A 21690-nucleotide genomic window follows, 5' to 3' on the forward strand; every position below is an offset into this window, starting at 1 on the left:
ACATTATGTGGTGCAATTTTATTTTTTACGATATAATAAAAACTAAGTTGTGGTACAATTAACATGATCATGTGGTACATATATTTTCTAATTCCAAACGTTCCATCTACCTTATATTTGGATACATAAATTTTTCATGCACAACCATTGACATTAAAAATAACAAAAACTTTTTCTCCGTTATTTTTCTTATACACAAACGATTTCATTGTAGCAATAGCATAGTTTTTAAGAACCTTTCAAAACTCATCGGCATTTTTAAAAATTTGTCCCTCTTCATGAATCAAATGACTCCAAGCACCAATGGAGTTACTCTGTAGAACCATTTTATATTGAGAAGCACTCGAAGAACCAACATCAGCATCAAACTCATTCCTTAAAAAAAAAATCAACAATAAAATAATTCAATAAATCACTTGAAATACCAACTACAAGCGCAAAAATATAAACACGAGACACTATAATCAAAATATAATACAAACTACTAAGTAAATTGATAAATAACATACAATTTAATTACAAATCATAAAAAAGGAACAATTACACATTCAAATATAATTGATCTTTATCCTGATATATCAACAGGGGAAATGTCTTCAACGAGAACAAATTAGATACACTTAAAAATTTAAAAATTCACTTAAAAAATAAAAATTAGAAAATTCAAACAAATTAGAATATAAAAATAATTGTTAGTAAAAAAGATAATTTAGGAACTTTAAATTAACATAATCAAGATACTAATTCAAAAAATCAGCCGAAAGCAAAGAAAAGCTAGAATAATTTGAAAACAACCCAACATAGTTCGAATTTGTAATTCATTCTCAACCCCAAAATATAGCAGTAATGTGAAATAATGTAGAAATTAATTGCGACAATTATATATAGATGTGCATAATAAAATTGACTAATAATGATTGTTATTTGCTCGTTATATACAACTAAAATACAACGGAAAATCGAACAAAGAATAGTATCTACAACTAAAAATACAGAAATAAATTGAAAATACAAATCCCTCAACAAGAAGGACACAAAATAAACTACCAAAAATAAACGATAAAAATACACAAAATAAAACAAAGGGTTAAAGTGTTGAAATAACACAGAGAACAAAATAGAAATACGAACAAAATTCACTACGCTACTTTCCTATATTCCTTTTAACGAAATCCCTCAATTTTTTTTTAAAAAACAGCGAAAAAGCAAAGAACAGAGCAACAAGAATTTGTTTTATTGATTCAAAAAATGAATTAGTTGTTGGAGATCAAACTCTAAAGTTTCGGTGATAACAAGTCAAAACAAAACCAAGTAATAAAATAATTAAGGACTAAATCTATTCGGATTAATCCAGATCAAATGTCCGAGATATCAAACGGATCAAATATATGCCATCAAATGCCCAATATCCGAAGTATAAACTGCCAGATCAAACTTCTGATTTCCGGATGAACTAAGCAGACTTTCCATGGATTATACAGTTCGATCCAAAATAGATCAAGTAGCTATCAACCAGATCAAAGTCTCACTTCTAAGTAACCGTTTCTGAGGTTGTTGAAGAAAAAGACAAAATCATTTAATGGTATTTTGAACGTTGATCTGCCTCCATCAAAGTCAAGATTTGTGAGCTATTTAATAAGATATGTTGGCGGCTCATTGACTGAAATTGTTGGCGGCTCACCGGATACTTTTGAAGACTATAAATACTCAAGCATTTCAAAGATTCAAACACGAGACCAAGAGTGAAAAACACAAGCTATCAAAATCGAAGTTTATTCAAATTGAAAAGCCTTCACTCAGCATAACTCAGATATCTATATCATCAGATAAAAGTCTCGACACTCTGAGTTAGAAAATATTTCAAAGATCGATCAACTTCAAAGAAAGCACATATGAAATCGATCCAGATCAAAGTCATTCACAACTATCCAGATCAAATCACCAAAGCACATTCTGTAGCTTCATTGCGTAACTCAAAGCAGAGAGTTTGTTCTGCTTCGAGAGAAAGTATTGCTAGGAGTTCCTTTCAAAGGACTGATTGGATTGGATTTGTACAAAGCCTTGTATAAATCAAAGTCTTCTAGTGGAATCCTTCTGGAAACAGAAGAAGGGGTGACGTAGGAGGATTCATCTCCGAACATCCAAAAACAACTCTATCTCTTAATTTACTGCACTTACATTATTATATCTGTCTTAGCTTTACAAGTATTCAATCTGCGAGGAAGATTTATTCCGCCTGAGAACCTCAGATCTTTCGAGCAGATCAAAGTTTTAAGCAACAAAACTTCTGCCTAATTTTCACAAATCAGATCGAAGAAACTCTAAATTTCAAAATAGTGTATTCAACCCCCCTCTACACGTATTTTCGATCCTAACAAGTGGTATCAGAGTGGTTCTTGCTTATCACCTGAATCGTCTCTTAAACTATGGCATCCTTAGCTATGACATCGTTTAGTAAAATTCCTATGTTCTCAAAAGAAGATTATGATTACTGGAAAATTCGTATGCAGGCACATCTATCAGCACTAGATGATGACATGTGGTTCGTAGTAACAGATGGAACAATGAAGATTATGAAAGTTAACACTGCAGTTGCTATTACTGAAGGTGCTCCACAGATGATAGAAAATCCTCGAGCTGAATGAACTTCTGAAGACAAGCGGAAAGCCAATCTGGACAATGTAGCCAGAGACATACTATACAAAACTCTGGACAAGAACATGTTTAACAAAATCAAAAGCTGCACTACTGCCAAAGAAATATGGGAGAAGCTCACCCAACTATGTGAAGGAAACGATCAAACAAAGGAAAACAAACTCATGGTGGCCATTCAAAAGTTTGACAACATAAAGATGAAACCAGGAGAAAAAATGAATGAATTTGATGAAAGATTCAGCAGCATTATGATCGAGCTAAATGCACTTGGAAAAAGTTACAGCAACCAAGAAGTAGCACTCAAAGTCATGAGAGCTCTACCACGAGAATGGGATGTGAAGACAGTAGCTATGAGAGAATCCAAAGATCTCAATAAGATCGAACTACATGATCTATTTGCAGATCTCAAAGCTTATGAGTTCGAGCTGGGAGTTGGAACTGAGGAAGACACATCAACATCACAAGTTACCAAAGCTCTCACTGCAGCAGATGAAATCCCAGCAACCAAAACCGCAGAACAAATCAGTAGTGATGCAATGTCACTATTTGTTAAGAAGTTTGGAAGATTCATGAGGAAGAATCACAATAATTTCCAAAGAGCAAACAGATCAAGCTTCAAACCAAAATAACTAGCTGAAGAAAATCGAGCTTGTTACAATTGTGGAAAACAAGGACACTTCATAGCCGACTGTACCAAACCCAAGAAGGATGAGAAAAGAACATCATACAAGAAGAATTCAAGAGAAAAAAGGAAGATATTCAGCAGGAAGAAAGAACAAAAGGCCCTATTAGCAGATGAAAGCAACAGCAAATGGGCTGAATCGGACTCCACTTCATCCGACTCAAAAACATCGTCAAGTGAAAGTGAAGATGAAACTGTCAAATGTCTTATGGCTAATGACACTGATATTCCAGATGATGGAGAGGTACTTGACTTTACTTCTGATGAATTTAGTAAGGAAGATCTTATTAATGCATTAAATGAGATGGTTAATGAATATCGCATGCTATCTCATAAGTTTGATGAAGTCAGAACAAATGGAAAGAGCTCAACAGATAAGTCAGATCAAATTAACTCAGATGAGTACACTGGATCAGACAGTCTAAAAGCTTAGATAAGTTTGTTAATGACTGAGAACAATGATATGAGAAGTCAGCTTCAAGAAACTTTATCTGAAAATCAGAGATTAACAGATCTAGTAAACTCTTGGAATAAAGCATCGATATCCTTAGATAAACTTATTGGAATGCAAAAGCAAGCTGGAGATAAATCTGGCTTAGGCTACAACATGAATGAAGGAAGTTCATCTATCTCAACTACTCAATCTTGCCTGGAAAATAACAACTTTTAATACATGAAGTTTGTGAGATCCAGCACGATATATGAACCAGAGATTCCTATGATATATTCAATACCTCAACAGAGTAAACTCTTACATAGAGGGTTGGGATATGTTGAGCGAGACAGATCTAAGTCTAGATGGACTAAACCTAGATCAAATTGGTCTGGATATGGTCTTGAAAGGCAAAGAACTTCATCAATTCAACATAAACCACATTCTAATAACTCTTATAGAAAGTATTGGAAGTCAAACAAGAACAATCGATATGATCACTACACTTGGCATACACAGCACAATGCAAAAGGGTCATCAAATAAATCAGTTATTTCCAAAGGACAACATCATGGAAAGCCTGTAAGGATAATACAAGTATGGATTCCAAAGGGATTAATCCAGCGTGGACCCAAGTAGGAATGGAGACCAAAGTTATTTTACTTTATTTTTGCAGGTAAACAAAAACGAACTCATTAAGCAAGCAGTCTGGTACTTGGATAGTGGATGTTCAAGGCATATGATAGGAGACAGAAGAATGTTATCTGAATACATTCTAGGATCAGGACCTAAGATTACTTTTGGAGATAACTCTAAAGGTACAACCATGGGTAAGGGTAAGCTTATCCATGGAAATATTCGCATTAAAGATGTATTACTTGTAGAGAATTTAAAATATAATCTGATTAGTATTAGTCAATTGTGTGACTATGACTACTGTGTAGAATTCCAAAAGCACACTTGCATTGTAAAAGATCAATCTGGACTAACCATTATGACAGGTGAAAGAAGTGAAATACTTATAAAGTAAATTGGTCGGATCAACCACTCACTTCAGTCTTTCTGGTAGCATCAAAGATAAACCAAAATTGGTTATGGCACAAGAGACTTAATCACTTGAACTTCAAAGCGTTATCCAATCTGAGTAAACATGAATTGGTTATAGGTCTGCCTAAAATCGAGTTTTCAAAAGATAAGGTGTGTTCTGCCTGCCAACTGGGTAAGCAGATCAGATCAAATTTTAAAAACAAAGGATGTAAATCTTCTTCCAAAAGCTTAGAACTATTGCACATGGATCTTTTCGGTTCTATTCCAGTAACAAGCTTAGGGGGAATGAAATACACCCTAGTTATTGTTGATGATTTCTCGAGATTTACTTGGGTGATATTTTTAAAATCCAAAGATCAAACTGCCACCCAATTGATTAAACTTTTTTTAAGACTTCAAAATGAGAAATCTCAATCGATTGATAAAATTAGAAGTGACAGAGGAACCGAGTTTACAAATCAAACTCTGTCTACGTATCTTGAAAATCATGGAATTAAGCATGAGTATTCCGCAGCTAGAACGCCACAACAAAATGGTGTTGCAGAAAATAGGAATAGAACTCTAAAAGAAGCTGCTAGTACAATGATTGCTGATTCAGGTATTTCACAAAAATTTTGGGCAGAAGCTGTAAACACAGCTTGTTACACTCAGAACAGATCAATGATTAATAAGAAAATCGGAAAAACACCTTATGAGATCTGGTATAGTAAAGTTCCAGTGATATCATATTTCAAAGTGTTTTGCTGTAAATGTTTCATACACAACAATGGTAAGACTCGTCTGACTGCACTCGATGTCAGATCAGATGCTGGTTTATTTCTTGGTTACTCATATGTTAGTAAAGCTTATAGAGCATTTAATACTAAATCTTTAACAGTTGAAGAATCAGTTCACATTGTTTTTGATGAAACATCTGTCACTAATGAATCTCCAAGCTTAAATGATCTCAGTAACAGAATAGAAGATTCAAAGCTTGACACAGATGATGAAGAAGAAATCCAGATCATACAGAACAGAGAAATTCAATGTGAGACAGAGCAGGTTGAAGAACAGAGACCAGAAGAACGACTAGTTGATAATGAGATCCCAACAAACACAGATCATGTTGAACTTCACAATGATCAAACTCAACAAGGAAACACAGATCATCTTGGCCCATATTACAGATGGTCCAAGACTCATCCACCAAGTTTGGTAATAGGTAATCTATCTGCACCTTTGAGAACCAGAGGCCAGATGATTAATGAATTCATGCATGCTGCTTTTATTTCTCATATAGAACCTAAGAAAATAGAAGAAGCTTTTCTTGACAGTAACTGGATAGAAGCTATGCAAGATGAACTGAACCAATTTGAAAGAAACTCTGTCTAGCATTTAGTTCCTAGGCCCTCAGATAAATCTATAATAGGAACTAGATGGGTATTTAAAAATAAACTCAATGAAAGTGGTATTGTAGTAAGAAATAAGGCTCGATTAGTAGCACAGGGTTACAGACAAGAAGAAGGTATTGATTTTTATGAAACATTTGCTCATGTAGCTAGACTTGAAGCTATTAGAATATTTCTTGCTTATGCTGCTTTCAAAGACTTTAAGGTATTTCAGATGGATGTTAAAAGTGCATTTCTCAATGGTCTTCTCCAAGAAGAAGTGTTTGTTAAACAACCTCCAGGATTTGAAAGCAAAACTTATCCAGATCATGTGTTCAAACTGGATAAAGCTCTTTATGGGTTGAAACAAGCTCCACAAGCTTGGTATGATACTCTTTCACTCGTTCTTAATGATCATGGCTTTACTATTGGTTCTGTAGATAAAACTCTTTTTAAATTTGTCAAAGGCGATCATACCTTATTAGTTCAAATATATGTTGATGATATCATATTTGGGTCAACTAACCCCAAATTATGCAAGAAATTTTCTAAGATGATGCAGGACAAATTCGAGATACGTATGATGGGAGAATTGACATTCTTCCTAGGACTACAAGTCAGACAGATGGATAAATGAATATTTATAAATCAGGTTAAATACACAAAGGAACTTCTAAAGAAATTTGGAATGGATAATTGTTATGCTGCTAGTACTCCGATGATTGCTTCAATCAAATTAGATAAAGATGAAGCTGGACCTTCAGTAGATCAAACTCTATTCAGGAGACTTATAGGTTCCTTACTTTATCTGATAGCAAGCAGACCGAATATTATGTTCTCAGTCGGTCTGTGTGCAAGATTTAAATCCGATCTAAAGCAATCTCACTACATTGCTGTCAAAAGGATTCTAAAATATCTTAAAGAAACTCAGAATGTTGGATTATGGTATCCAAAGGATTCAAGTTTTAATCTTATTGGTTATTCAGATGCAGACTATGCAGGTTGCAGAATTGATCGTAAAAGCACAAGTGGGACTTGTCAATTTCTTGGAGACATGCTTATTTCTTGGTTTAGTAAGAAGCAAACCTCTATTGCTACATCTACAGCTGAATTAGAATACTTAGCCGCAGGAAGTTGTTGTGCACAATTTCTAAGGATTCAACAACAACTCAGAGATTATGGTGTTGATTCATCTGAATCACCTATCTTCTGTGACAATACAAGTGCAATTGCTATCACATACAATCCTGTTCTATATTCCAGAACGAAGCACATTGACATTCGTCATCACTTCATCCGAGACCATGTTCAAAAGAAAGATTTTCGTCTGGAACATGTCTCAACTGATCTGAAAGTTGCTGATATTTTCACCAAGCCATTACCCGACGCTAAGTTTTTTTATTTTTGAAATGTTCTTAGTTTAATTGATATTGATTAATTAAGCACATGTTCAGGGGGAATATGTGCTTATATAATTATATATTTTCTCAAGAACAGAGGAACAGTTGAAAAACATAAGTTATTTCATTTCATTCATTGATCTGCATTATAAGTTACACGAGCAAGATCTATTCTACTACGCATTTCTTGGCTCCAGTTGATCATCCAAGAACTTAGGGAGCCTTGACCATTGCAGACGTCATCCTCGAAGCATATTTTCTGCATCTCATCTAGCTCCTTGAGAAGAAGAGAAGTCGAACTCCTGAAGATTTCAAAACGTCTCGAGTATTTTGAGTACCAAGCATGAACTTGCACCATCGCATTCTAGCATGATTACGACGATGCATTGCAGGAGACAATGGAGGAAGGTCAGCACGGAAAGGACAGCGTATAGAATCAAGGAAATGCCACATTCTCATCCCTCACTCGAAAACTCTCCTCCTGTACAGATCCTTTCGGATCTCATAATCTTGCTCAACAGATAGAACATTGTTATTATTCATAATGGCCATTATCTTCTGATTGTTTTATCTTGTGGTTCTAATGTTTCATTTAGCTTTGTTTTTATAGGTACATTTCAGGAAAATGAAGGGACATCGATTGTATCAACCTCACAACTGTCCAATCAATGCTTTTTATTGATCTGCATATCTTCGAAATTGCATCAATCCTTCTTGATATTCTCAAAACCTATCAAATTTACTTTGACTTTAAATACTCGTTCATCCATGCAGAAAGTTGATCAGTCATAATTACTTCACAGACAGCATGTCCAATCACAAATATTTCTTTTGCATGTATACATTATTTTGCTTCGAAACTTTCAAAATATCATCATTACCTTATATCTACGCATTTAATTTATTGTCTGATCAATTTTCAGGTAATATTTCTTCTGACTATTTGGATGTTTCATCTGCCTAAGATGAAATGTTGATAAACTTTCATCTGGAAAAATTTCATCTGATTTTCTTTAATCTTAAGTATTGTTCACAGTCTTATTTTGAATTATATATGCTTACTTCACTTAGTTTAATCTTCATTTATGAACAAGAAAGAAAGATTTGAGCAAAATATTTCATTTCATAAACTTCGGGAGCTTACAAAATCCCACTGCACCTTACAAATACTTATCCTAATCACCGAGAGTCTTTCTTTTTGGACCCCAGACTCTCTTCCTCACATCAGCATCAAGACGCCACAGGTTCAACCACTCAATCAGGGCCGGATCAAAACGCCTACCCTTGAACTCACCTGAATTAATCAGATGAGTAAGGACCTTCACCTCCTTCCTGTACATCAGAAAGGACACTCCCTGATGAGTAAGAATCTCATCAACATTGATGGCACCCAACAGCTCCATATACTTATCCTTGCGATCTTCCAACTCGCAATCATCCTCATATTTTCGTGGAGGAAACGGAGCCTGGTGATACATCTGAATCTCCTCAACCTTGAACCAGAGCCTCATCACCCATTTTAGGATGAACTCTTGCAACTCTTCTTTAAACTCTTTGATATACAAATTAGAACTCATGATTCACCTATTTGATTTCTCTTGCCTTAAAAATGCGAAAGGTTACTCTGACTTTTCATCCGAGTGTCCTATTTATAAGGGATTCTTGTTTGTCGTTTTGCATTCCTGAGACTGTAGTGACCCTGCATGGAATCACCTACTAACTAGCAACTAATAGCATGCATTAAACTTAATACAGCAAAATACTTAACAGAGTAAAAACGTGCGGAAACTTAACCATAATTTACATATCAGCTTAGTAATATAATCCAGGCTTAAATCTGTAGTGATACAACCATAACGAAATTCTTAAAATAAACATTATACAGCTAACAAATCATGCTGTATAAAAACTTTCAAAGCTCCTACTCCCTAGTCCTGCCTTGAACTATCAGCTCCGTCCATCCTGCGACCTGCCCCATGGAATAGGGTGTCCAAGATAACAACTAGGACGTGAGCGCTACGCCCAGTACATAGACATGAGTAAACATATGTATATAATGCATGCAACATGATGAATGGTAAAAGATCATCTGAAAAGTCATGCTCAGAACCGGCGCCATATGAGTGCTGCCATCGCACGGATCAACCTCTGGGTGCAACCACACTCGTCTAGTACACCAGAGTAGACAGACATGAATGCCCCCGCCATCGCGGTACTCTCAATGACAGACTATCGAGTATAGAGCTGAGCGGCTCTATAATCAGGTATAACAAGGAATAGGCTCAACGTGTATATGCACATGACATATGAGTATAGAAAACGGTAAATCATACATCATGCCATATAATAATGCCAAATAATTGCAACATATAAACATGTATACTTGCTGGCAATCTCAGTCAATGTGTACGTACCTCTAGGCTAGTTCAAGTATAATAGGATCCTAGGTTCCAAGCCTATATTCAAAAGTTCACCGTATCACTACATAAATTCTATAAGCCTTAACTAAGCTAATAAGTACTCCCAAAACTTAAATAGATTCCCGGACCATACCTTCGTCCTTAGTTAGCCCTTTGGAGTCGCTAGTCCCGGATGACTATAACCACACCTTGGTTATTCCAGAACCTCTATTATAATCGATAGGGCCCTCAAATGTATATCTCACACTATATAACTGAAGAAGGAAACTCGGGAATTCGTAATTGAAAATGAACTCCGAACGGCCCTATTTATAGCCAAATTTCTCGGCCAGGATCGGAACTTCCGATTTCGGGATCGGAGCTTCCGATCCAGCTCATTGCGTGCATGTCTGCCATGCCAGGATCGGAACTTCCGATCTACGATCGGAGCTTCCGATCTGCTCTATGATCGACACTTGTCAAAACTCGCGACTGAGTCATCGATCATTGCTGGCAGCTGGGGATCGGAACTTCCGTTCCAGGATCGGAGCTTCCGTTCCGATCGGAGCTTACTATCTGGGATCGGAGCATACTATCCGGCCCAAAATTAAAAAGCCCAAATTTTACTTCTGAAGTCCAATAACACTCCGAAATTGGTTAAATACCAACCCTTAATCATGTTTAACATATTATTATCTTAAAATGATTTCTGGGTTACTACAGAGACTTTATTAAAATATTATTATTATTTGCCGCGTGCTTGACATATCCCATCAGCCGCATTTTATTTGAATTTGAATAGTTGCTTACGTCATTTGCCACATATTTGGGCTTTTTAAACTTATCGGATTTACACTTCTTCAGACTCTTAACATTTCTACAAAGCCCTAAATTTGGTTTTGCAAGAACAGATTACTCGCATTCGTATCTTTGATTTTAGCAGGAAGGAAATGACACTCATTACACAAAACGTTTTTCTAGTTGATTTCCACACCATATTCGATCTTACAGATCAAGGTATGGTAGACATGTTCAGAAAAATTGAAGCATCTGGGCTGCGAAAATTTCTTGAAGGAGGGAAATCGCTCTACAAGCAGGCGTTGCCCAAGTTCTTTCAGACAGCCAAATTTGAAGATGGTGTTATTTCTGCAATCTTGGGTGGAGAATCTGTAGTACCCCGTACCCGAAATCAGTAATTAAGGGATTAATCATAATTACTTTAATAGAGTTCGGAAGCTCCGAAGGTAGATTCGGAAGTTCCGAACAGGATCGGAAGCTCCGATCATATTACGTCATCCATGACGATTGGCTAGATCGGAAGCTCCGATCAGGACCGGAAGCTCCGATCACCCCTATCCGGAGTCAACTAGTGATATTTTGACACGTGGCAGATCAGGATCTTCGGAAGCTCCGATGGCAGGATCGGACGTTCCGATCGAGGTTCGGACATTCCGATCAAGGATCGGAAGTTCCGATCGTTGTCTATAAATAGAAGGCCGAGGCTTCACTTTCATTTGCCAATTCCGAGTTCTCCTTTCCATTCTAGTCCTTTTGGAGCTGTTCTAGTCTTCTTAGGCTTGGTCCGGAGGTCGGCGAGGCGTTCGGTAGTCGTAGCGGAGTTGTGCCCAAGTTCTGGAGGCACCGACATCAAAGGGCTAACGACGGACGAAGGTATAGCTTTTGCTTCCTATAAATATTTAGGAGTATGCAATAGCATAGTTAAGGCTTTTAGAGCACTTTAATGATAGTAGTATCATTTGGCAGTGTAGAGCAGACTATAGGCGTGGACCTAGAGTTGGTAGAGCTTGCACTGTGTTGAGGTACGAAAGTACTGTTCGAGATATCCTGACTGAGTATGCATGTATTATGTGACTGCATGATTTATATGTCATGATATTATGCTGCATTCATTTGCATCTTGCTGTATCTCTTTCGAGATGTCTGTTAGTAGGGTTGTACCCTATCCTGTTAGTGGATGGACTTCCATCGATTTGGGTCCGGCGTATCCACGATTATCTCGGTATGGGAGCCACCTCCTGAAGCGACGGCACAGCGTGCTACATACCAGGGCCCGGTCTGTCTCTGTTATCTGATCTTTGACCTCGAGTCTATAGGGAGTTCACTTTGCATGCATGTATACTCATACTCTCATACTGAGCGTTTTATGCTTACATCTCGTACTCTGTATTTTCTGGACACCCTATTCCATGGGGCAGGTTTGCGATTGGACGAGGAGGGTGGATCCAGGAGGGGCTAGTCAGTGGTTGGCCAGCTGGAGCTTTGTCTAGGTTTTATTACTGTTGTTTGGGTTTATACAGCTATTCAATTTGGTTGTATATTATTGGATAAATTACAAGATTCCTTTACTTGGGATTGTATTTTTTTTATGGTTTCCGCAGTTTTATTCTGATATCTGTTTAATTAAGTAAATTGCATGCATAAGTTCTGTTTAGTAGGTGATACGGGTAAGGGTCACTACATTTATGGTATCAGAGCATGCAAAAAAATCCTTGGGATTTAGTCTCATCATGAGGTATTTTTGTAGATGGCAAATCGTGACGACCGGAGTTCTCATGGCAGTGTTGGTGGGCGTTGGGGTGATGCCGACCGGGAGCCTCGTCGAGAACGGCGTCATCGTCATCATGACGACGAGCGTTTCACTGTGCGTCGATTCTTAGCTATGGGTCCTAAGCCCTTAGTTGGAGGTGAGTCTCCGGAGGATGCGGAGAACTGGTTAGACCGCATGGAGACGACTTTTCAGACTTTCCAATGCACCGAAGAGCAGAAGGTGGAGACACTTGGCTATCTTCTGGATGGGCGTGCGCGCAGGTGGTGGAGGTTTACTTCTGCACCTTTTTTTGCGGCGAGAGGAGTGGCCACCTGGGCCGAGTTCCGCACAGCTTTCCAAAAGCGGTATTTTCCTCCGGCACTCCGTCAGTCGAAGGCAGGCGAGCTACTGAGTCTGCGACAGGGAGCCATGTCTATCGATGAGTATCAGCAGAGGTTCTTTGATCTGTTATCCTATTGCCCCGAGATTGCTGATAGCTCAGAGATGAAGTATAATCTGTTCCTTCAGGGCCTTAACCCTGAGATCCATGACCGTGTGGCGGTTGGCGATGACATGTCCTACGAGGGTTTGGTGAGCCGTTGTCACTAGGCGGAGGACAGCATTCGTCGGAACAGGTCTTTCCCTCAGTCGAGGCCTGCTAGTTCTTTGGGTCCCCGTGCCCAAACTTTCAAGAAGTCTGGATCTTCTTCTTCCTCTGGTTCTGGAGGTGTTGTCCGTTATGGTAAAAAGGACAAGTGTGATCACTGTGGGAAGAACCATCCATCCGACAAGTGCCGTAGAGCTTCTGGAGCTTGTTTTTGTTGTGGAGAGACTGGTCATATCCGGAGGGATTGTCCACTGTCTGGGGGAGGCGGTTCTGGTTCTGGTTCAGGATCGGGTTCTCAGGCCACCGTTCAGCAGAGGTCGCAGGGACATTCTGCTGGGAGTTCTCATTTGAGGCCACGAGCTTCTGGCCAGGTGTTTGCCCTGAGACATGATCAGGCAGTGGAGGAGAATGAGAAAGTCATCGCAGGTACATTTCTGCTTTATGGTATACCTGCTCTTGTACTTATTGACACTGGTGCATCTCATTCCTTCATTTCTGCACGTTATGTTAAGAGGCATAAGTTACCATGCATTGCACTAGACATAGTGATGTCTGTTTCTACTCCGACGGGCCAATCTGCTTTGGCTAAGCGTCTAGTGATGGGTTGCCCTTTAGAGTTCGAAGGGAACATTCTGTTAGCGAATCTCATGGTCCTGACAATGGACGACTTTGATTGCATTCTGGGAATAGATATGTTGACTACCTATCGAGCTTCAATGGACTGCTATCAGAGATTAGTACGCTTTCATCCAGAGGGGAGTGAGAGTTGGTTTTTCTATGGTGAGGGAGCGCGACCCCCGATGCCTTTGGTATCAGCTTTGAGAGCCTGTCGAGCTCTAGAGTCTGGCGGGGAAGGCTACCTTATCTATGCAGTTGATTTGTCCGCTGAGAGTTTTGGGATAGAGAGCATTCCTGTTGTGGATGAATTTCCAGATGTATTTCCTGATGAGATTCCGGGTTTTCCTCCTGCTAGGGAAGTCGAGTTTGGCATAGAGTTGATGCCGGGTACTTCGCCTATTTCTAGAGCACCGTATCGTCTGGCTCCGTCAGAGATGCTTGAGTTGAAGAATCAGCTACAGGATCTTTTGGACAAGGGGTACATTCGTCCTAGTGTATCTCCTTGGGGAGCTCCTGTTCTCTTCGTGAAGAAGAAGGATGGGTCGATGCGGCTGTGCATTGACTATCGGTAGCTGAATCGAGTCACTATGAAGAACAAGTATCTGTTGCCTCGTATTGATGACTTGTTTGACCAGCTGCAGGGCACATCAGTTTACTCCAAGATTGACTTGAGATCTGGGTATCATCAGTTGAGAGTCCGTGATCAGGACGTAGCCAAGACTGCATTCCGTACTCGCTATGGGCATTACGAGTTCCTAGTGATGCCATTTGGTTTGACCAATGCGCCGGCTATATTCATGGATCTGATGAACCGTTTCCTCAGGGAGTATTTGGACAAGTTTGTCGTGGTTTACATTGACGACATCTTGGTTTATTCGCGTAATACGGAAGAGCATGTTTCTCACTTGCGGTTAGTACCACAGACTCTTCGAGATGAGCAGTTGTACGCCAAGTTGAGCAAGTGTGAGTTCTGGATGGATAGAGTGGCCTTTCTTGGCCATATCATATCCAGGGAGGGGATTTCTGTTGATCCAAGCAAGATTGAAGCGGTACTTAATTGGTCGCGTCCGATGACAGTTGCTGAGATCCGTAGTTTTCCGGGTCTAGCAGGGTATTATCGTCGCTTCATTCTGAACTTCTCTCAGTTAGCTCGACCTTTGACACAGCTTACCCGCAAGGGTGTAGATTTCGAGTGGTCCTCCGAGTGTGAGGAGAATTTTTGTGAGCTTCGACGGCGGTTGACTTTTGCGCCGGTGTTGGCATTACCGTCCGGATCTGGAGGGTATGTGGTTTACACGGATGCTTCTCTTCAGGGGTTAGGTTGTGTCCTGACTCAGAATTGGCATGTGATCGCATACGCTTCTAGACAGCTGAAGCTTCACGAGGACAACTATCCAGTCCATGATTTGGAGTTAGCAGCCATTGTGTTCGCTTTGAAGATCTGGTGTCATTATCTGTATGGAGAAAAATTTGAGATCTTCACCGACCATAAGAGTCTCAAGTATTTGTTCACTCAGGCGGAATTGAACATGAGGCAGAGACGTTGGATGGACTTGCTTAAGGACTATGATTGCGAGATTAAGTACCATCCGGGAGCTGCTAATCTCACCGCTGATGCTTTGAGTCGCAAAGTGCGACTATCCGCACTTCAGACTTGTTCGATATCTAGTGCGATCAGTGACTGTTGTACTTCAGGTTATACCTTCAAGCATAAGAAAGGTATGCAGAGTATCCAGATGTTTGCGATATTATCTGAGCCAGCCTTGTATTCGCGGATCCGAGATGCTCAGATGTCTGATTCGAAGACCCAGCGTTTAGCTCGTCTAGCTAACGAGGGTAGCTCGTCTGGATTTCATTATCAGTCAGATGGATTTCTGTGTTTGTCTGGTAGGCTTGTGATTCCGCAGGATGAAGAGTTGCGAGAGGAGATTTTGTCTCAGGCGCATCGCACTAAGTTGAGTATTCATCCTGGGAGCAACAAGATGTACAAGGATCTACGTACTCGTTTCTGGTGGAAGGGAATGAAACGCAGCGTTTATCAGTTTGTTTCGAGATGTTTGGTGTGTCAACAGGTCAAGGCAGAGCACCGACGACCTGGAGGATTGCTTCATAGTCTGCCTATTCCTGAATGGAAATGGGAGTTTATCACAATGGACTTTGTGACCCATTTGCCGGTATCCCCGAAGAACTGTGATGCTATCTGGGTTGTGGTGGACCGACTCACCAAGTCAGTGCATTTCATTGCCTATAGCCGAGAGTACTCTGTGGATCGCATGGCACGGATGTACATTCAGGAGATCATTCGACTTCATGGAGTGCCTGTGAGCATTGTCAGCGATCGGGACCCCAGGTTTACTTCTAGATTCTGGGGGAGTGTTCAGCGTGCGATGGGTACTACTCTCAGTTTGAGTACAGCCTATCATCCGGAGACTGATGGTCAGTCAGAGCGCACTATCTGTACTTTGGAGGATATGCTTAGAGCGTGCGTCATGGATTTTGGTTCAGCCTGGCAGGATCATTTGCCGTTGATCGAGTTCGCGTACAACAACAGCTATCACACTAGTATTGGGATGGCACCTTTTGAGGCGTTGTATGGGCGATGTTGTCGTACTCCACTCTTTTGGGAAGAAGTGGGGGAGAGACAGGCTGAAGGACCGGAGTTTATCCAGCAGGCGATAGACATTGTTGATCAGATCAAGAAACGGATTAAGACTGCACAGGATCGTCAGGCCAGTTATGCTAATATCAAGCGTAGGCCCTTGCAGTTCGAGGTCGGGGAGAAAGTGTTTCTGAGAGTGTCACCTTTCCGCAAGATTCTCAGATTTGGCCTTAAGGGCAAGTTGTCTCCCAGATTTATCGGTCCGTTTGAGATCTTGGAAAGCATTGGCGATTTGGCTTATCGACTAGCTTTGCCACCGCATCTATCCAGTATTCACGACGTGTTCCACGTATCTCTGTTGCGACGGTATGTGGCGGATGAATCTCATATTCTGCAGCGATCTGAGGTTCAGGTAGACAAGGATTTGACTTATGTTGAGAAACCTCTTCGTATCCTGGATTATAAGGATAAGATTTTACGGAACAAAGTCATTCCTTTGGTTTTAGTTCAGTGGCAGCGCCGAGGCACCGAGGAAGCTACTTGGGAGCTTGAGGACAGGATGCGTAAAGACCATCCTGAGTAGTTTTGATTTCATTCTTTAAGTTGTATTCAGTTGCAAACTCTGTAAACGTTTGATTTGAATAAAGAATGTTTCTGTAACCTTGTATTGCATTCAGTACTTAAGATCTATTTTCGAGGACGAAATATCTTAAGTGGGGGAGAATGTAGTACCCCGTACCCGAAATCAGTAATTAAGGGATTAATCATAATTACTTTAATAGAGTTCGGAAGCTCCGAAGGTAGGTTCGAAAGTTCCGAACAGTATCGGAAGCTCCGATGCAGGATCGGAAGCTCCGATCATATTACGTCATCCATGACGATTGGCTAGATCGGAAGCTCCGATCAGGACCGGAAGCTCCGATCACCCCTATCCGAAGTCAACTAGTGATATTTTGACACGTGGCAGATCAGGATCTTCGGAAGCTCCGATGGCAGGATCGGACGTTCCGATCGAGGTTCGGACGTTCCGATCAAGGATCGGAAGTTCCGATCGTTGTCTATAAATAGAAGGCCGAGGCTTTACTTTCATTTGCCAATTCCGAGTTCTCCTTTCCATTCTAGTTCTTTTGGAGCTGTTCTAGTCTTCTTAGGCTTGGTCTGGAGGTCGGCGAGGCATTCGGTAGTCGTAGCGGAGTTGTGCCCAAGTTCTGGAGGCACCGACATCAAAGGGCTAACGACGGACGAAGGTATAGCTTTTGCTTCTTATAAATATTTAGGAGTATGCAATAGCATAGTTAAGGCTTTTAGAGCACTTTAATGATAGTAGTATCATTTGGCAGTGTAGAGCAGACTATAGGCGTGGACCTAGAGTTGGTAGAGCTTGCACTGTGTTGAGGTACGAAAGTACTGTTCGAGATATCCTGACTGAGTATGCATGTATTATGTGACTGCATGATTTATATGTCATGATATTATGCTGCATTCATTTGCATCTTGCTGTATCTCTTTCGAGATGTCTGTTAGTAGGGTTGTACCCTATCTTGTTAGTGGATGGACTTCCATCGATTTGGGTCCGGTGTATCCACGGTTATCTCGGTATGGGAGCCACCTCCTGAAGCGACGGCACAGCGTGCTACATACCAGGGCCCGATCTGTCTCTGTTATCTGATCTTTGACCTCGAGTCTATAGGGAGTTCACTTTGCATGCATGTATACTCATACTCTCGTACTGAGCATTTTATGCTCACGTCTCGTACTTTGTATTTTCTGGACACCCTATTTCATGGGGCAGGTTTGCGATTGGACGAGGAGGGTGGATCCAGGAGGGGCTAGTCAGTGGTTGGCCAGCTGGAGCTTCATCTAGGTTTTATTACTGTTGTTTGGATTTATACAGCTATTCGATTTGGTTGTATATTATTGGATAAATTACAAGATTCCTTTACTTGGGATTGTATTTTGTTTATGGTTTCCGCAGTTTTATTCTGATATCTGTTTAATTAAGTAAATTGCATGCATAAGTTCTGTTTAGTAGGTGATCCGGGTAAGGGTCACTACAGAATCAGTCCAACTTACATCCGCCTTATTCATCACTTCATTCAATCTACCTCGACAGGGCATAACTGATTTCTCGACAGTCTCTGCCAAAACGAAGCAACAGATGAAGAGCATGTACTCCTTGACAGACAAACCAGTCCGCATTCCTTGCAAGAAGAAGGAATTGAATATGGAATTCAGAATTTTGCACGACATTGTGGCCAAGTCTCTTCTGGCCAAAGTAGGTTCTTTTGATGCAATTACATCTGAAAAATTTGATGTTATGGTTGCTATCTCTGTTGGTATTACTGTGAATTGGTCTGTTGTTCTGTTGAACATCCTATATGCTATGATAACTTCTCCTGCAGAGCAATCCCAGGGATTCGTAGTTCAGATCGGAGATATCTTGAATGATCTGAATGTCCATCTGGGACCCTCCTCTGCACTTCATCCGCACAAGACTCTGAATGAGAGAGCAATTGAAGTATACAGGGCTAAGCAATTAATAGTCTTCAAACGTGGTTCATCTCAATTAGATGAAATTGAAGACCTTACTCTTCCGGATGAAACCAAGCCACTATTAATCGAAGCAGCTAGAGAAGTTTCACCTTCCAAAAAGGCTACATCAAGGAGAAGATCTTCAGCAAAGAGAAAGGTGGTGATTCATTCTTCTGACTCAGAGACTTCAGAGTCAGATCAAATGACTCTTGCAGACATCATTGAGCCAAATATTCAAAAGAGAAGAAGGACAATTAGACTTCCTCCTCGGATCCCTATGCCTATCCAAACTGGACCAGTTCCCGCTATTCCTATTTCTATGGTTTTAAAGTATTATCCCTCCAGTAACTCAGATGAATATCACTACTATTTGCTCTTGATTTTTCAAAAAGCCTGATGATGTCTCAAATCCACAATCAAAGGTCCAACGACTAATTGATCTGACTGTTGATCGCATTATCAATCATGTCGATATAAAGATGAAGATTTTTGACAAATGGGTATTTCATCGCACTGAGGATCACTTCTCGAATATCAAGAACTTGAAAAAACTGGAGAGCATTGTATCTATTGAGGAGAGAATTCTTGAATGGGCTGAAACTCAAGTCATCTCTCGAGCTCTGGAAAGAAGAGAGTTTGTGAAACTACGGCTTCAGGAAAGCATTCTTCGATCTCACATCCGAATACAGAGAGCAAAGCTCCATCCTACAAGTTTGAATATTTTTGATATAACTGCTGCACTTAATCAACTGGAGAATGACGCTCATTTGTTGGCTACAAATGCTAATTCAATGAGACAAGACTTTCCTCTGGAAGCTCCAATCAAAGCACAGGCTTCTTCATCTGATATGCATTATGCAATAGCTAATTTAACATTATCTGATGAAATTAGTCTGTATGCTGATCCAATTTCACCAACCGTCTCACCTGTTAGAGTTGCTCCTCCTCCACAGAAGTCATTGATCATTGATGTTGCTCCCACAGATCAATCTGCTCAGGAATTTCTATCTGAGGAACCACTGATTTCTTCTCACCTTGAAGATGCGTCAAGTGATCAGTTCGTCAATACAGAACAGACTTATCTCTCTGTACCTCCTGACTTTTCAATCAATGAAAGTGAAATAGAAGTACCTCTGGCTGCATCAACTATTCTCAACACCTTACCAGATGAAACCATTATTTTCTCAGAAGAACAGGCTGCAGATGAATTGCCAGTTAATACTTCTGCTCAAGAAGATTTCTTTATTGAAGAAATGATCATGGATTCTCTAGAACGAACAAAGACCTCTGCTATTGATCCGCACACAGCAATGGTACCATTTGTTCCAGTGGAAGAACCAAGTCATCACTTGTCTGACGATTATATGAAGATAGACTCTTCTGAACACATGGTAATGGATTTGCCTCCTATCTTTGAGATAGTTAGGACTGATCTTATTCATGGTATATTCAGGCCTATTACCATCATGTTCAAACACAAGTTGGATCTTCCATCCGCAACTCTCTCAGCGATCTCCACTACAGATCCAGATGAATCGTCAAGGCTTATGGAAGATATTTTTCTTACACCTCCGGTTGTCTCTGCTCCACTGCTTCAACTTTGTGCCTCCACTTCATCTGAAGCTGCAGCACCTTCCTCCTCTCGTCCGAATGAAGTCAGACCCGATCACTCTTTGTCTGAATCATTGGCTCAGCTGTCTGTTATTATCAGTGAATTGCACGTTAATCAAATACAGACCTCTGCAGAACTTCGTGATTTCAAGTCACATGTGCTGACAATAGTAAATAACATTAGTGAATCTGTTCTGAGTGTTCGGAAGCAACAAGCTACAGAATATATAAATATTCTTCGGAAGCTTGACAGCTTCGAAGCCTCTACTGAAGCTCACAACAAACAGATTCATGACACTTTTGGTACCCAACTCACAGTTATTCTGGACCTTCTATCTGAGAGTGGTGATGCCAAAAAGGGGGAAAAGGCTATCTCATCTAAATCCAAAGGCAAAGGAAAGAATTAAGGACTATCAGATCAGAAGAAGAGCAGAGTAGATCAGATCAATGAAATGATTATCTTGGAAAATTCATTTTTGATATTTATTTTGTCCAAAATTATTATTCGATCTATGATAAAACACTTTTGGAAAGCTCTTTGATCTATCATCCTTATCGAAATTTGATCCGAATATGAACTTGGTTTTGACATCATAATAAAATAATTTAAGGACTAAATCTATTCGGATTCATCCAGATCAAATGTCCGAGATATCAAACGGATCAAATATGAGCCAGATCAAATGCCCAATATCCGAAGTATAAACTGCCATATCAAACGTCCGATTTTCGGATGAACTAAGCAGACTTTCCACGGATTATACAGATCGATCCAAAACAGAACAAGTAGCTATCAACCAGATCAAAGTCTCACTTCTAAGTAACCGTTGCTGAGGTTGTTGAAGAAAAAGACAAAATCATTTAATGATATTTTGAACATTGATCTGCCTCCATCAAAGTCAAGATTTGTGAGCTATTTAATAAGATATGTTGGCGGCTCATTGACATAGATATGTTGGTGGCTCATTGACAGAAATTGTTGGCGGATCACCGGCTACTTTTGAAGACTATAAATACTCAAGCATTTCAAAGATTCAAACACGAGACCAAGAGTAAAAAACACAAGCTATCAAAATCGAAGTTCATTCAAATTGAAAAGCCTTCACTCAGCATAACTCAGATATCTATATCATCAGATAAAAGTTTCGACACTCTGAGTTAGATAATATTTCAAATATCGATCAAGTCCAAA

This window comes from Henckelia pumila, chromosome 2 (assembly GCF_033568475.1).
Source record: "Henckelia pumila isolate YLH828 chromosome 2, ASM3356847v2, whole genome shotgun sequence".
Classification (NCBI taxonomy): Eukaryota; Viridiplantae; Streptophyta; class Magnoliopsida; order Lamiales; family Gesneriaceae; genus Henckelia; species Henckelia pumila.